At 51.2% G+C, this 17,717-nt stretch overlaps 1 long non-coding RNA gene across 1 annotated transcript; it reads left to right on the top strand.

Moving 5' to 3' along the window:
* The first annotated feature begins 12,031 nt into the window (after window positions 1–12,031).
* Window positions 12,032–17,324, top strand: LOC141569624 (uncharacterized). The gene is made up of 3 exons (XR_012493319.1): window positions 12,032–12,400; window positions 13,813–13,964; window positions 17,098–17,324. It is a non-coding gene; the product is annotated as an uncharacterized LOC141569624 (long non-coding RNA).
* The last annotated feature ends 393 nt before the right edge of the window (window positions 17,325–17,717 follow it).

Here is a 17,717-nt window from a genome sequence, read left to right as displayed (position 1 = left end):
AAACGTAAAGTGGGGACTTGTTTGGAATTTGGCGGGTTGCTGTCCAGTGTGGCCGGGCCAAGCAAAGGAGTTCCTGCGATCATTTCCCACAAAGGAAGGCTCGGTGCAGCTCACAGAAAGAGGGACGGCCTTCCTGATTGAGACGAGAGCACAGCTTTCCAGGTAGGGACAATATCCTGTTGGGTTTTTTCTTTCTTTCTTTTTCTAGAGTCAGTCAAGAGGGGCTCAGGAAGGAGGCGTTTTAAAAAGCTCTTCTCTGCATCTCAAGCTGGGTGGTGACATCTCCTCGCGTCTGTGTCCCTATGTCTCCTCGTATGGCTGGTTTCATCAGGCCCAATTATACTTGCTTCCGCCTCCTGGCCATCAGAGCAGGGCTAGCTGATGTGGCCTGTGAGTCTCTAGGAGACTTTGCAAGGGCAGGGGTGGGGATGTTGTAACCACATGTTTCAGTTTCCGGGTTCTGGCTTTGTTTTCTGGAGTGTGTTTTTTTTATTTTCTGGGTCCTGGCTTTATTATCTGGATTCTGACTTTATTTTCTGGATGCTGGTTTGTTTTCTGGAGTGCGTTTTTACTTTCTGGAGTTCGGTTTTATTTTCTGGATCCTGACTTTATTTTCTGGATACTGGTTTTATTTTCTGGATCCTACGTTTGTTTTCTGGGCTCTGACTTTACTTTCCTGGATTCTGGTTTATTTTCTGGAGTGTGGTTTTATTTTCTGGAGTGTGGTTTTATTCTCTGGATCCTGACTTTATTTTCTGGATTCTGGTTTATTTTTTGGAGGGTGGTTTTATTCTCTGGAGTCTGGTTTTATTTTCTGCATTCCGACTTTGTTTTCTGGACTCTGGCTTTATTTTCCTTGCCATCTGGGGCCTCGCTGACCCTGGAGGAGACTCTAATTCCATGACACCGGTGGTCCGTGCCCGTGACAGTCAGCCCACTCACACTTTCATTTAAGCACATCGTTTTTTCTTCCAAAGGCAACGTTTCCACGCTACACACCTGCCGAGGGTCTTGCCTAACTGCACATGGCTAGCAGGGAATGAATGTTGCTGCCTTCTTTCTCACCCCCCCCTGACTCCCGAAGGTTGTGCCCAGCTGCATTTAGGCATGCCCTTCCCAAACAAAATGGAGATGCACGTTCTTTGGTGTCTGCAGAGCCTGCCTGGGGCTTTGCACCTCAAATCGTAAGGGCGTTCGTTTGTGATGGAGGCGGTGGATGAGCTGGCCTGGCGGCCATGACAAAGCCACATAAACCAGGCAACTTCACACACACGTCTCTTGTCTCGGGGCTCTGGAGCCTGGAGTCTGAAATCAAGGTGTTGCCTGGGAGGGGGCCTCGTGGGGTTTCTGAGGGACAGTCTGTTCCAGGCCTCTCTCCCAGTTTTGGGGGGCGGCTGCCAGAAATCCTGGGCGCTCCTTGCTTGTTGCTGCATCCCACCATGTCTCCATCTGTGCTCACAGGAGCTTCTCCCTCGGTGCATGTCTAGGTCCAAATTACCCCTTTTTGTAAGGACACCCTTTTTAAGAATGTGGGCCTACCCTACTGTTGCATGAGTTCACCTGGTCTACTCACCCTGCTTCCAACCGAGGTCACATTCTGAGGTCCTGAGGGTTAGGAATTGAAGTTTGCATTCAACATACAAATTTTTGGGGAGACAGACGTCAACCCATAACAGGTCGTGATACCTGTAAATAGAGCATATGACCCCCCACACACACACACACACCAAAAAAAGGAGGCATTGAGAAGACAGGCACCGATGCCCGTGGGCTCACACAGCAGCCAGCGTTGGGTGTAATGACTCCTGCAGTGTCTGCAGGGTGGACCCCCGCTGGGCAGTGAACAGTGCGTATCTCAGAGAAACAGGAGGGCAGACGGAACTGCGCGGCAGGTAGTGGGGTGTTTAGGAAAACGGGCAAATCTTTGCAGAGGAGGCTATCCTAGACGTCCAGCGCCCAGGACTGGCAGCTGCCCTCCACGTGCGTAAGGGTCCGGGTCGGGATGCTTGCAAGTCAGCGAGGTCGGGAACTGCTGGGAAATTAACTCAAGACTAACAGTTGCAGCCCCAGGGAGTAGGGGACAGCAGAGGGCGTCAGGGCCCACAGTGGAGGCTGGGGGGGCCTCACCCAGGAGGCTGGCCCCCGTGGGAACGGGGGGGTGGGCAGCGGAGGGCAAGGGGGCAGGCCGAGGTCCATGGCCACGCGTGGGGTGCCGGGCGCTGCGTTGGGGTGGGGGCTCCCTTGTGCACGCCCCTCCCTCCCTCCCCACACAGCCTCGGGGGCTCTGGGGGCCTGCGGAGAGCAGCCTCTTCCGAGAGGCCTCTGTTTGTTCGTTCTGAAAATATCAGCCTTATTGAGACATAATTGACACGTAAAGCTGTAGACGATGCTTACAGAGAACGCCCTGGTGATTTGAAAGTCATTTACACGTACTGTGGAAGGGGTCCCCGTCTCGCTCATTCCCACATCCATCACCACATATTGATTTTGTGTGTGTGTGTGTGTGTGTGTGTGTGACACAATACAGTGTTACCACTAGTCACCACCTCGGCCCCTCAGACCTCAGCCGTCTGATAGCAGGAAGTTCCTACCCGGGAGCCACATGTCCCCATTTCCCCGCCCACCAGCTTCTCCTTGAAGCTCAGTCTGTCATATTTCGTACAAACATGCCGTCATTCTATGTCACCGATCCCGCTGACGTGCGCTGGTGAGCACGCTCGGACGTCCAGATGCTGGTGGTCTGGGCTCCTGTTCTGTTCTGTACACAGACCCGTTCACGTGCCTCTGGTATTATGTGCATATTGTACGTGCATCTGTGTGTCTGCTTATGTAGTTGTCCAGACTTTAAATCTATTCGTATACATTATATCCACACACATTTATGGAAATACATTTACACATGTATCTTTTATATACACATATATCTTTATGTAGATACATGTATACAGAGGGTGCAAGAAAAATGCATACACATTGTAAGGAAGGAAAAAACTGTATTAAAATCGTCATACTCAATATATACCGGTAACAAAGGATGAATACAAGTCACGTTTGACGTCTGCAAGGATAAGAGGTGCTCAAAGTGGTTCCCATCAGTGTAATTTTAAGACAGTTTTTTTCCTTTTTAAAAATGTGTATGCATTTTTTGGCACCCTCTGTATATGCTTATGTGTCTATTTATCTATTTTATATATATCTTATAGATTTGAATGTGTTTGTGTATCATTTTTAGAGGTTAAGTCTATTTCTGCAAATTATCTTTTTATGTGGATTTCCAAATATGTGGATATTTGTCTTTTATATGAGTATGTCTGTAGATGGATATATATACACCATAGCATTATATAGAGTCGTATACATTTCTGTATCTATTTGTGCCTACGTTATATACATACTTCATAAATGTATATGTGCGTGTCTATTTATACCTCCTTCATTTAGATTTGGATCTACCAATATAGACTTATTTACATAAATTATCTATTTATATCGATTTCGTATGTATTATATGTGGGAAACATATACACGTGCATATATGGATAGACACACACATTATATTCGTATCTGTTGACACTCACACATAGATCTGGAAATGCACTTTAGTTTAAAGGTAAGAGGTGATGTGTGAAAACTGTTCCAGAAGAAACTTGAGCCACATTTTTTTTCTGTCTCCGTGGACTGCCTCTGTCTAACTTACCATGTGCCTTTAAATAGATGTTTTTGAAAGGCCGTGCTTCGTCTACGTCTATTAAATGTTGATTTTGAGGGTAGGTGACATATTTTCCCTAGAATGCCTCGTCCTCAGTGCCTTCTAGTCGGTCGATGTTTAATCAACATTACTGGAGAGAGAGCGAGCGAGCGAGACCCTCAGTCAGGCGATTATTACAGCCTGTTTTTGCAGCTTGCTAATTTTAAGGAACTAGAGAGTTCATTTATAACGACCTGCCTCAGGAGGAAGAAGCAAGGATTTGTCATCCCACACGCTTTCCACGGCATGTCTGCATTTTTAAAATACAAGTCTAACCAAGATCTCCAAAAGGCATCTGAAAAATGTCTTAATGTGTATAAACCCTTAATTTCCCCATGGTTGGACAGCTCAAAAATAGATTAATGCATTTCTGAGACTTTCCCAGAAAGTCCCTTTTGAGCTAAAAGTAACACTCAGTGCAGAAAATAATGGGTAAGCATAAAAAAAAAAAAAAAAAGAAAAAAGAAAAAAAGACTGAAGGAAGGGGTTTAGAGTCAAATTATAATTTCAGCCTGAAGAATAGTCGTGTTCTAATAACACGGAAGTCATATTTCAGGTGGCTTTTAGAAATGTCATCTGGCGATGTCGAAACTTAAAATCGTTCTAGCGATTTCCGTCACGAATCTGAGGAATGCCGTCCCAGATTTATAAGAATCGGGTTTGTTTTTGGCAACAAAAGGGTATCATGAGGGCTTTAGAAAAAAACACAAAAAAACAAAACACACACACACACCAAAAAAAACACCACTTTTATTAGAGAAAAGCATATCAGCCTCTAAATTACCAAAAAGGCCATAGTTTTACACAAGGATACCACCCTTGCCTTGTTGAATCAAGAAAAATTAATACTATCACCTGCGTTGACCTTGTAGCTGCCTGGCACGAGCTGACACTTTATTTTAGCTCCAAAAGACTAAGATTTGGCAGGTCTTAGTAATCAGAAACCAAGAATGAGGGTTTGAATGTAGACGGGAGAGTGACACAGGAAATATATTCGTGTGTGCCATGTATTTCAGAAGTTGAAACATGAACTGCGTTGGAGCAAAAGAAAAATCAGGGCGTCAACATGACAGGTTTTTTTTTGTTTTTTTTTCCATCCTGGCATTTTCTTTAAGTACAATTAAAACCAAATCTGACGCAACTGGGAGAATTAACGCATACGAATAAGCTTACTTTGAGTCTGTTTGGAACACGAAACTCAGCTCGCAGACACCAATCCAGGGTAGGTTCGATTGGGTTTCAGTTTGGCTCGTGATACAGTCAGAATCCTTTTCAGGTTTAAAAAAAAAAAAAAAAAAAAAATCACGCTAGGTTATGGGTCTTCAATTTCGATTAGATCATGCAAAATGAAAAAACAGACGCACTCAAGTACCTTTTAAAGGTCAGTAGTTTTGGGCCTGCACCAAGATTTCCTCCCCCCGACCCCCCCATTACGGGGTGGACTTTGCATTTGTCTCTGCGTGCTTGCCCTGCTCGTTAATCTTTTTTCCATCTCGACTATGCTGGAATCTTCTTTCTTCTTGGCTCCTCGATTACGTACCCTTTTCCAAGTAATTGCATATTTTAGACAGGTGAGATTACAGATGGCAACTTTATCCCCTGGCTGCAGAATCCACGCTCTCTGTTAGTTTCCTCTCGCTTTCTTCTGGCCAACGCCACTAGTTTTCTTGAAATACTTTTATTATGATTAAACATGAGTCTTTAAATATTTAAACCGCCCCCAAGAGTGTGTGTGTTCATTTTAGAAACGGCGGCTGTGTTTTTCATCAGTGCTCCTGCTGTTTCTCTCTCTCTCTCTCTCTCTCTCTCTGTCTCTCTCTCTCTCTCTCTCTCTCTCTCTCTCTCTCTCTCTCAGCAAGAAACCTGGAGGTAGGCTGCACAGGGCTGGTGCAGGGGCTTGAAGATGTCTGATGATGTCCCTGGAATTCTCGTTCCTTTTCCCTCGTGCCTTGTCACAGAGTGGTGACTGTAGCTCCTGCCATTACGTCTACATTCCAGGTGGGAAGAAGCAAAAAGTGGAAAAAGAAGGCCCCAAATGGGTCATAAGTAAAGAGAAGTTATTCCTCCTTAAGGGAATTTGTCTGAAAAACCCCACCCACCAACGCCTGCCATTTCCCACTGACGCAAACTGCCTGAGCTGGCCATGCGTGTGGGTGACAGGTCCCGGGGGAAAGACTGTATCACGCGTGCCTGTGCATCCTGCAGCCCCTTCCACACTGGCTGTGTGAAGTGAGCACGAAGGGAGGTGGGGAGCGAGGACACAATGCTTTTCTCTGTCTCTCTTTGTTTCACGTTCAATGTCCAACTCCATCGAAAACAGAACCCTTTTCTCAGGTTCACGCAGCGTTCGCACACGTTGCGTGTGCCTGTTCTCAGCGTCCCCTACATTGGGTGGCAGGAGTCGGGGCTCATGGGCGGTCGAGGGCTGGATGTATGGACGCTCTCTGCCTCCTTCACTCATTCACTGCTTCCTTCCTTCCTTCCTTCCTTCCTTCCTTCCTTCGTGCACAAGTCCGTTCTTCCTGCCTGGGTTCTATGCGTGGCTCTTACTAAGTGGGAGGACCCAGGGTCACAGGCCACGTCGCCTGGGTGCAGGCCCGAGCGCTGGGACAGACGCAGGCCTCACTCTGGTTCTTCCTGTTGGAGAGCGTGGTGCACACCCTGGGGCGGACCTGTGAGCAGCTCTAGTGACGTCCAGGTGACGAGCTCAGCCATGCCTTGAGGTCGGCCGTCTGGGGTCATCGCTGGCGTGGTGACTGCAGGTCACAAACGAGGTCATTGCAGAGCTGGCAGGTTGAGGGGCGCGTAGACGATGCAGATGCAAGAGGCGTAGCTGTGAGAAGCATCCCCTGCAGGTGACAGTTTCTGTCACGGAGCCGCCTGCCTTGTGTTGGTCTTGCCCTCTTGTGGGGCCCCTTTTGTCTGAGTCTCCAGATATGGGGAGGGAAGGCAGTGTGAACACTTCCCGAATGAGCCCCACCGTAAACAAGACGTCTGTCTGGTGTCAGCGAGCGAAGGCCGGTTGCCACACCAGCTCCTGTGTGTGTGTGCATGGCTGGGTGGGGCTGCCGCCCTTCTCGGCAGGACGGATGTTGCTCTCAAGGGCCCCAGGCCAGGTGTGTGTCAGCTTCCTGCCTCTTGCGGACAGAAGTGTTGGGGGCGGGGTGCTTGCAAGTCACCCAGATTTCCAGCTGCCAGTCGGGGTTCCATCCTCCATGTGTGTCGTCACCGTGATGGAGTCAGTGTGGGGGGCATTTGGGGGCCACATCTGCAGCGTATGTGCCGTCAGGGCTCCCATCCCATCCCCGGCTCCGTGATTTTCTGGGGTCTTGCTGATTTGCTGTGTGGTTTACAACCACGCGCAGCTTTGCAGCTCAGGCAGGTGGGGGCCTCCCAAATGTCCCTCAACAGAAACGTGTCGTTACAATCATCTTGTGTGTGTTTTTTCTCCCCATCCTCATTCTTCTCATGACGAATATTCCCTTCTCTTCAATGAGCTACAGCTGCAGCGATAATAAAATAAGGACATGGCAGCAGTACCTATGTGGAGTATTTAAAATAGCTCACGGGAAGGGAAGAATCCACCACACGATATGTTACGTGCGGTTGTGAAAACAATGTCTCTTTTCCAGAAAAGAGCCATCAAGCCGCAGTCAAAGGATGACCGACTGTTTGGGTGCAATTGGCTCCATCCAGACACCGATGGATGATTGTGTGGGTGTCTCGGCTGGCACGGGGGTGGTGGAAAAATCAACGCAGCATTTTAAGGAATAATCGTCAGGTGAAAGGGCGAAGGGACGGAGTGCTGGGCTAATTCTGAAGTTAGAAAGACATACCCATCAGGTAATCCCACGGATCTCTGAAAGACTACTTAAAAAAAACAAAACTGTAAAGGTTGTTCAGTGGGGGAATATCTCTGCTCCACAAACACGCGATTAAACATTCAGTGTGTTCAATCCTTCGCAGAGAAGTCAGTTGTGTATTCCGGAGACACCGCAGGTCCCCGCACGTCCCGCCCAAAGCTCAGCCGTGCAAAGGTCTCGGCAGAAAGGAAACAGTTCAGCACAGGGCACAGAACTGGGAGCACAGTGAAGGCTCAGAGGAGCCCGCCGTCCCCTCGTTCTCCTAACAGCAGAGAGGGGAGCGACGCAGGGAGCATGTGGAAATAGTCGCCCGCACGCTCCGACCTCCTCAGATGCAGGAGCTCGAGCAGGCATTGCCACGTCGGCCATGGAGAAAAGCCACGTGCTGAAAGCAACGCCACGGCTCACAAACGTTACAGGACACGCGGCGGCCCCGGAAGGAGCGGGCGTTTAGTCTTCTCACAATTTTGTGTTTCGACAGGCGTGCCGTCGTGGCTGACTTTGATTTTACTTCGAATTGGCCTAATAACCAATCCTGCGACCATTTCTCTTTGATAGTTGAGTTATGAGAATTCTCTATGTGTCCTAGATATGAGTCACTGGTTCATATGGAGCTTGCCAAGCTTTCCTCCCCTTGCAAGTTTGTTTCATTCCTTTTGAACAGGGTGTTTTGACCAAGCCCTGCCGATTTTTTTTCTTTTTATTTTTTTTTATCCCCGTCCTTTACAGATCGTGCTTTTGGTGTCACATCTAACAACCTTTTGCCCGGCCCTACATCCCGAAGATTTTTATACGATGTTTGCTTTCTTTTTCCTAGAAGTTTCACAGGTTTTCATGGAAGTCTACAATGCATGTTGTCGTTGAATTTTGTATAAAGTATCAGACTTAGTTTGAGGTCCCCCCTCCATGCCCGGTTATGACCACCGTTTGCTGTGCGTCTCCTTTGAACGGCTTTTCCACCTTGGTTAGAGACGTCTGGGCGTCGTATTTGTCTGCCTCTATTTCCCGTTCTCTATCCCATCCCAGCGACCTGTGTGTCTGTCTTTAAAGCTACACCTTCTCACTCCTGCCGCTGTGTCGTGGCCCCAAGTTGCAGGGACTGGTCCTCCCGTGGCTTCTAGCTCAATGTCAGTGGCCCAGCCCTGTCACGGCCCCTCAGGGAAAGCAGAGCCCCCAGGGTGCCCGTGGAAGACGGAGATTTCAGCACTTCAGGTCACGGCCTCTGGGGACAAGGGGACGTCCAAGACCAGGGAGCTGCACTGTCATTTCCCAGGGAGACGCTCCTTCTGGTTTGGGGGGCCCCCTTCTCGCTGTGCCCTTCTTGCTGGGCCGTCACATGGGGAACAGAGACAGGAAGCTCTGTGCCTTGTCTCAAAAGGACAAAAAGGACGTGAGTCCCATCCGGGCCCCCCCACCACGACCTCATCTCACCCTAATCCCCGCCCTCTTTCAGTCCATAGAATTTGGGGTGACCTTGAACTAGATCCACCGTGTCCTGAATTAATCCAGGGGACATTGGAGGGGGTTCTGTGGTCGACGCGAGACGCCCGACTCAGCACTGAGAGGACGCGTGGATGTCACTCAGACAGCAGACAGAATGAAGACGGTTTTGCCAGGGCTGGCGAGCTGTGCCTTTCGACTCAACGCAGCCGAGTTGGTTGGGCCGGACCCTCGTGTTCCTGACTTCTTGTCCTGCTGCCCCAGAAGCGGCCGTGGCTGACGTCTGGTGGCTTCTTCCAGGGCAAAGAAAAGAACCATCTGAAGGGAACGGATGGGAGGACTCAGGCCTCTTCTTAAAGCTTGTTTCCCGTAGAGCAGGACGCAGGCCGTGTGTGACCCGTTGGGCCGTGGGCCTGCGATTACTTTCCCATTAGGAAGTCAGCTCTGGGGCTGGGCGTTTGCAGGGACAAGCACTGACCCTTCTTTCTTTATTCTGCTCGTCATACTAGTGGCGTTTGCATCCGAAATGTGACGATCCAGCCATCAGATAGGCCCCGGGCTCCGCAGTCTGCGTGTTCCCTTCCCGGAAAGCCATGGCAGGACCTCAGCCGTGGGGACGCGCTCCTTGAAACCACGGACGCCTCTCCCGCGTGGACACTCCCAGGGGCCCTCGCTGGCTCGCCGGGCGTGTCTCTAATTTTCCACAATGTTGCCTTAAGTCCCAAGAGGGGACCGATTGGATTAAAAACAAGAAGTAATGTTCTTAATACAGTCTGCACTTGTAATATTTCCACCGGGCTGTGAGTTAGGCTCCCGGAGATGAAAGATGATTTTAAAAATTGCTAAAGGTAATGGTTTTTCATAGCTTAATTTAGATTATATTGAAAATGAGGAGGGGAGGGGTGGGGGGTGGGGGGCAGACCAAAACACACACCGGGAAAAGCTGCCACCTTATTAAACGTCGCCGCGTTTTTGCAATTTAAACAGTGCACCCCGTCACAAGTTTCGTGCATTCATATTTCAACCATAAGCATTAATAACATGGTAATATGTTTATTTCCATAGTGTTGCTTTAATATGCCACGGGGAGCGGAGAGCCCTGCTCCCTCGGTAATTACTGCCATTAGAGCGAGCAGGGTTTAGGAAAGGGCTGGCATTTCCTGCCGCGTGGAAAAGGCTGGGCTCTCAGGCCCCGACTGAATGGGAACAATGCACAGCCCTATTTGGGGGTGACCCGACTCCCATCCGTCCGGCTCAGCTCCGAGTCCCACCTGTAGCCAGCTCTCCGGGAGGCCTGGACGTCTCAGCATCTGAGCTCCAAGAGTGAGCCTGTTAAACCCCCCAGTGGGGTCTTGGGTAACTTCCCTGCACGGAAAGCCTGGCTGCTCGTGACACCCTCAGCCAAGGGACGTCCCCCCATGGGGTGGGGCAGGGGCTCTGGTCCTGGGTGGGGACAGCCTTTGACAACCATCAGTGCAGGTGCCCAGCACGTAAGACTCCAGGGGTCTGGGAGGAGGCCTAGTTGTCATCGGGACGTTTACGACTCTAAGACGCAGCCACGAGTGACCTGGGACACAGGACGAGGGAACCTGGTGGATGAACACAACTTGGAGGCCCCCCCCAAATGTGGGCAACACTGCTGGCTGGCTTGGGTCTTTGCTCAGGGGCTCTTTTCCTGCTACAGGAGGTGGGAGCCCCTGCCCCGGGGAAGGCCCAGCATGAGTGTTCACGGACGCAGCTCCCACATTGAAGGTCACTGCTTCTCCCTGCTTTGGGGTCCACCTCGGGGGGCGTCCCCCTGTCCCACCAGGGAAGCACGGCACCTCTCCCAGTGCACCTCACATCTGTGCTTTAAATCAGAGCGATGCATCCGTGAAAAGGGGACCTGTTGTCCCAGCGCCGGCTGCCTCTGTTTCTGCAGCTTCCGGGACACGCGCTGCCCAGGAGACATGGAGCCCAGGTCTCCAGGATGCATGTTGTTTTCCTTACGGGAAATAGCCTTCCAAAACACAATGCAAAGGAAGAGAAACCTTTCCCACCCCTGCTGCTCACTGGTGGGTGCGAGAGAAGAGACAGGCGGCCATCGGGACAGGGCTGTGAGGACGGCTGGGGATTCTGTGGCCCCACACCCACGGCCCATCGTGTGGACACTGACACCCCGCCGGCCATACCCTGCTGTCTGGGGGCGGCACACCTGTGAGACGTACCTGCCGAGTTGGTGGGGACGCCGGCCCGTCTGTCCCCTCCTTCAGAGCAGCCGTCCCTGTGACATCCTTTACGAGAATGCAAAGGACAATTAATTGGCCCTTGGCCCTCACAGACCCTGAGAGGACATGGCCTTTGGCCGTCTCGGGGATCAGACCCGCTCAGGATCTGTGCTGTTTTTATGGGGCGTCCTGGTAACTTGGGGACAGGGTTTCCAGGGAGCAGCCACCAAGAGCGTGGGCCACGTGGACGGGTGAGGGGGCAGCTGAGAGCCTGCAGGACGGGCCCAGAGTCAGCGTCCGTAGCTGAGTCAGAGGGGTCACCTCGGCACTTATTTAAAAAGTTTTCTCCGTTCCTTTAGTCCCACTCTAAATGGACGTGTGTGAGAGTGTGTTTGTATCACACACACACACACGCACACGCATATATTTTGTCTCCTGGCTAGTAGCAAACTGTGCTTCGATTAAGGCTACACACAATGCTTACAAGCACACAGAAACGTCTGTGTTTCTTCAAACTATTGCAGACATCCAAATATCTTACCAAAACAGACAAAAAAGTGTTCTTCCTCCTCCAAACTCTGATTTCAAATCACGAGACGGAGAAGCAGAAAGCAGGACAAGTGAGCCCGTGAATTCACGCGCCTGGAATAAATCGTGGGGACGACACATCCCCGAGATTTCAAAGAGACGCAGTTAGGAAACATGAGGCAGGCAAGTTTGGAGCCACTTAAACCCTGGCTTTTAAATTTTATTGGCATTCGAGATGTTTGTTTGTTTGTCCGTTGGCTGGCTGCTGTATGTGTTGCTTTCCGGGCAGAGATGTGTCATTGGAAAGCGAGCTCTGCTGGAAAACAGCACGAGTGTGGAATGACGAACGTTCCCCTTCATCCGAGCGCCGTCAAAGCCGCCAGGACCCGCGTGGGACGCAGCGACTCCCTGGGTTAAAAACCCTGAGATGCCAGAAGCTGCCTCCCCTCCCGGGCCCCTGCCCAGGAAGTTGTGGATGTTTCTGAAACGTCTGCAGAAGGTCCCTGCTTGTATCCGGGAGCTTGTGTCGCAGGCACTCGGTTCCCGGCTTCACTGGACTAGACGCTCGGCGGCAAAACAGTTACGTTTGCTCAGCTCAGCACGAACTTCAGAACGTGAGTGGGGCCGTTCCCACGGGAGGCGCTTGCATCCCAGCTTGTCTGCCTGTGTGTGTGGGGTGTGTGTGGGGGGGAGGCTGCGTGACCCCGGCTCCCAAACAGGACCGGCAAAGGCAAGTTTCTAGTCTCTCGCTCTGTTTCCGTAGTTTAAGATTTTTCACAGGAGCCCTGCAGCGTCTGCCGTCTACTTAGGGGTTGCAATGCATCTACGTCTGTATTTAGTTCTCATTCTCTGTCTGTGTATCTGCAGACAGCATCTATGCCTGTATCTGTATCTCTTATACAATGTATGCCTTCATATGAAATATGAATATATGTTACGTAGCTCAGAAAAACGGGATATATAGCAAGATACAATTTTAAAGGAAAAAAGCCGTTACTGAAACAAGCCCAGGGGGCTGGGCTGGAGGGAATGTGTCTTCAGCTCCCGTATGTCGCCCCGGGGTGGATTCCCGCTTTGGACGCCTTGTTCTTCCCTCCCCACTGGGGACCCTTCCACGGACCCCTCCACCCGCCCTCACTAGGTCTGCGAGTCCGTCCCCGCTGACCAGCCCCCACCTTCCCTGCGGGGTTGGGGGCCTCGCCTGAAGTTCTAGCTAAGTCTCTGTTCTTGGAACCGCAGGCCGGTCTCCCTGATCTCCAAGCGCGGGTCCCCTTGGATGCGTCTCTCCTGCTCCCTGGGGCCACCAGGACACCCTGGAGAAGCCGTGGAGGGGAAGGGAGAACGATAACTGTGCCGAGTGTTTATTTCCCACTGTGGCCAGTGACAACTGCGTCTGGTCTGTGCACTGAGTGTGGGGACTCGTGTGGGGACTCGTGTAGGAAGGTCACCCCCCCCAGGGCGTGCACAGCCGGCGTGACCGGGGAGAACCACTTGGAAAGGTTCTGGGTCCTGGAAGCAGCCAGGCTGCGTTCGCAGGCCTGCAGGTCGTAGGACACAGAGTGAGCAGAACTTTTGGTCACATATTTTCCCCCGTCGCGTCCTTTGGCTGGATTGTGTTTCTCTTCCTGTCCTTTCTTTCTAGGGCTCCATTCCCGTAGGGTGTCAGGTTGGTTTTTTCTTAACTAGCAGGAACCGGTCTGAAGCTTTAATATGTGTATATATCCCTTTATTATAGTTATAGTACTAGAGAGAGACGGTGCCAAAAAATGTGCACACATTTTAAGAAAGGAAAACTGTATTAAAATTGTAATAGTCAATATATACCAATAACAAAAGATGAATGCAAGTCACGTTTGACGTCTGCAATGACAAGAGGGGCTCAAAGTGGTTCCCATCAGCGTCCTTTTAATACAGCTTTGTCCTTTCTTAAAATGCATATGTCTGTGTTTGGCACCCTCTGTATATACAATATGTGTCTTTATTGTAGTCCGGCCCTCGCCCGACTGCTAACCAGTTTATTTGGCAGGAATGTCTTCCCGTAGCACGGTTGGTGCTGATACCAATACGCGACGTACACCGGTGTCTCTGGGACGCTCTGGCCCGTCCGGCTGACCGCTGCGCCTGCAGGAGACGCCGGCCACCGGCTGCCTCTCCGTCCTCTCCACCACGAGACTCACGGTGAGACTGCATGCGTGACCGCCCACTTCCCCAAGGATGCAAACACATGCACTCTGTTTTTAAAAAACGGTTTGTCTCCGTGAGACTTAGAAACTGGGGTGCAGGCATTTCCTGGGCTTGTCGTGTGTGGCTTTGGGGTGAACTAAACGGTCCGTGGACAAAGATAGGCGGCCCCGTGTAAACCAGGGAGAGCTCACCGCTTGCCCCACACCCGGTCCGCCACACGTGGTCCGCTTTGTTTTTTCTCTTTGGGAGACTTTCCGGACCTTAAGTACCTCGTTTGCTCTGTGGATGAATTGCTGAGAAACCTAACGTCACCCCCCAACTCCCGAGCTTTACTCAATTTCCTGCCTGGGCAGCCAAATGCTCACGTGAAAAAAAGTGGGTGCCACGGGGGTTCTCCCCGAAGCTGCAGGTTTCGCTTCACACCCTCGTCTCGGCCACTTTTGTCTCTAGAACTCAGAGCATTTTTATAAGGGGGACGAGGTATGAACAGCGTCACTCAGGGGAGGCAATCGTGTCATTAATTGGCTTGAATCGGCAAAGGAGTAAATGGCAGCTGCCCACGAACGTCATGTCTCTGTGGCCCGGGCAGGGTTCTTTACTTGCAAAGGAAAAAAATAATAATAAAAACACACAATGAGCTCCCACAGAGCCAGCGAAGGGCAGCTGTGGCGATGGTTTCCGAGGAAGGCTGTGTCGTAATGACAGTGCAGCAGGGGACAATTTCTATTTCACGTTAGATGTTGCTTTAACTCTGGGTGATGCACAGAGGCCCGGGGGTGTGAGGGGGGGACAGGAGCTGCAGGAGGCAGCAGGTGGGTCTGGATGCAGCCTGTTCCCCGGGCCCTGCAGCTGGGTGTCCCCTGGAGCTTGCAAGGAAGAGGCAAGCACCGCACAGCCCGCTTTTCGTTGCAATGCCCGGGAGAGAGCTTCCCTGCACCCCCAGGCTCCCTCCACCCTCCACGGCATAGGGTCTCCGTGTTTGCATCTCGGTCGGTGGGTCGGTGCTGCTGCCGAGTTCACCTCGCAGATGCAATCTTACACTCCCAGACTCCCAGCGGTCCCATTAATATTTTAATTTAATCAGAATTTCTTGAACTTGCTTGCCATCCTGCGTAACCTAGTTACCTGTCAGCCTCCATCAGCTTGTCATATTAGAAGGGATTGTCCCCTGAATCTAATCTCCTTTCAATGATTCCGTGGGGTGGGGGTGTCTATAAATCATGTCGGAGCGGCCGTGACCCAGGCCGGCGTGGACGTCGCTTTACTAACTTCTCATTGATTCTCGCACGCCAAGAGGTCAAAAGAATGTTCTGCTTAATGTAGAGAAACATCATTACGATGAGTGGTGCTTGGGAGCGACCCTAATTAGAAGCCGTTCCGACCGTGCGTGGACAGGCAGCCGGCGTGGGGGCCGGGCTCGCGTGTCCCCACCCAGCCCTCGGCGGTTTGAAAGGAGTCACTCGTTTCCAAATGTTCGTTCCCGCCCCACCCCCAGTCTCCACAGAAATCAGGTGAATATTAAGGCACTTGGAGGCATGAGGGGGCTGTGGATTAGATGAGATACAATGATGTGACACGAGCTGAGAGACCACGGCCGCGGCTCCCCCAGGAAGGGGCCGCACATCCAGCCGTGTTGCTGAGGCATTTAGAGGGGACCCGGGCACACACCCCAAGACACGTCGGCACGCGCACACACACAGCAGAACACGCACGTACACACACTCATCTCCGATGGCTCAGAAGATGCACGCCCCTCACGTGTCTGAATTTGCAGCTGAGTCGTCACTGATGGTCAGCAGGAAACCTACAGCCGCAGGCGACCAGGTCCTGGGAAGCTGAGACGGCTCTGAGGTGTCCTGCCCACTGGAGCTCAAAGCCGGATGGGCCTGCAGCCCCTGGCCTTCCGGCCACCCTGCAGACACACAGGCATGTTTCCCAGAAGACAAGCCCACCCACCGAGAGGGACCACACCGGAAATACTTGCAGACACCAAAGAAATGCACCGGGGTCCTGTCCTGAGTCGTTCCCCCTCCGTTCCGGGAGGCGTGCGTGAAGCTGCCAAAAGCGCGAATGGTGGGAGGGGGCTCCCGGGCGGCATATTTTTATATAAAATACTGAATTATAATGCCCACCGCTCGGCGCTGTCTCCCAAAGGGTATTTTCTCAGAGCTGCATTTCTGGTTTGCCCTCAATGCGCTGGACACTTATTGAGAAATGAAACAACACAGCGTTATTGGTATAGGAGGATCAGAGGTGGGTGGCAGGGCTTGTCCTGGGGGTAGGTCCCCATGGTCACCTGAGAGTGACACAAGCACACACGCTGCCCATCGTGGGACTGATGGCGGATGAGAAGGGATTAGGGTGAGAGCACGAGGCAGCACGGAGCCCAGTCAGGTCCCTGGACGCAGATACTCACAGAGCAGCTGTTATCTCCCGACGAAGGGAGTGTTTCCCGTGTGACCCGAGAGTCTGCGGCTGGTCCTGCAGGGGGACGGAGGAAAATGACATCCCAGCGCCTGCCACACGAAACGGTTCCATTTTTTAAAAAGTTCTGTGAGCTAAGGCAGGAGGAGGCCGCAGCCTGGGCGAAGGGCACCCAGCTCCCAGTTTTGTCGGCGCTGGATTTTTAACGTAACCCACACCTGTTTCTGCATGTCCGGCTCACAGGGTCCTTGGGGTATCTTTTGCCGTCATTTCTGACGTGACTGGGAGGGGAGACCCTGGCTGCAAATGAGCAAAAAATAAGTGTGAATTAAGACGACGTTTAATTCTGACGGGTTCATACCGTGTGGAGTGAGATAGTAAGCGGAGGGGGGAAGACAAATGTTAGCAAAATGTGAGTGGGTCATTGCCAGGCTTTGCAAAGCGTACCCCGAATCCCCAGGTATAAGTTATAATGTCTGAGCTGCTTCCCAGACGCAATTTGCCAGCCTGGGGACGGGCAGCGTTTCACTTGCAAACATTCTGAGGGTCACCACTGAGCCGTTTGCCACGGACGCCAACGCCTTCCATCCGTTATTCTCCGTGGCACGGCCGTGGGCAAGCGTCCCTTCCGTTCGGGAGGAAAAGCGAGATGATGTTGTATTTCAGCAAATGAGTCTTAAACACTTTTTTTTTTTTAATACAGTTTTTAAATGCAAGCGTTGGAGGGAAACGTTCCGGACACTTCCTCCTGATATTTCCAAACAGTTCATTTCCGGACCCTGCGCGGTGATTAGAAACGGGCCTCGTACAAGAAGTGTTTAATACTTTCTCCTCCTGACCTGGACAGACATGTGTGTGGGCATTGGTTGTGGAACGTCACGGCCACCTCTCACACATCATATTCCGACATTTTTTGAGTTCAAAAAAAAAAAAAAAAGAAAAGAAAAAGATGCATTGTGAATTTTATGAACTCGAAAAAGCAGAGCTGGTTTTTTTCCCCCTGGGTTTGTTTGTGGGATTGTAACGCTAAGATGTTGTAAATTGGGCATTCCTGCTTTTTGAATTATTCTGGTGGCTTTTAGGAAGTTAGCTGTGCCCTGATGTGTCCGTGGGACAGTAATTGTTATCGCTGTGAGTGAGCACTTGAATTACAAAATCTGGGCACTCTACGTATTAATCTGCCTTCTCAGCAGGAAAAAAGGAGGAAAAAATAACCTACACGGAGGATAAAATCAATTAATTTACAAGTGGGGATGGAGAGGGCTCTCGGGTTTCAGAGAAGAAAAAGAGACTGGCTTCTTCACGCAAAATACTGATTTTTAT

Source organism: Rhinolophus sinicus, chromosome X, assembly GCF_036562045.2.
Source record: "Rhinolophus sinicus isolate RSC01 chromosome X, ASM3656204v1, whole genome shotgun sequence".
Taxonomy (NCBI): domain Eukaryota; kingdom Metazoa; phylum Chordata; class Mammalia; order Chiroptera; family Rhinolophidae; genus Rhinolophus; species Rhinolophus sinicus.
This window is presented reverse-complemented; position numbering and strand designations above follow the sequence as displayed.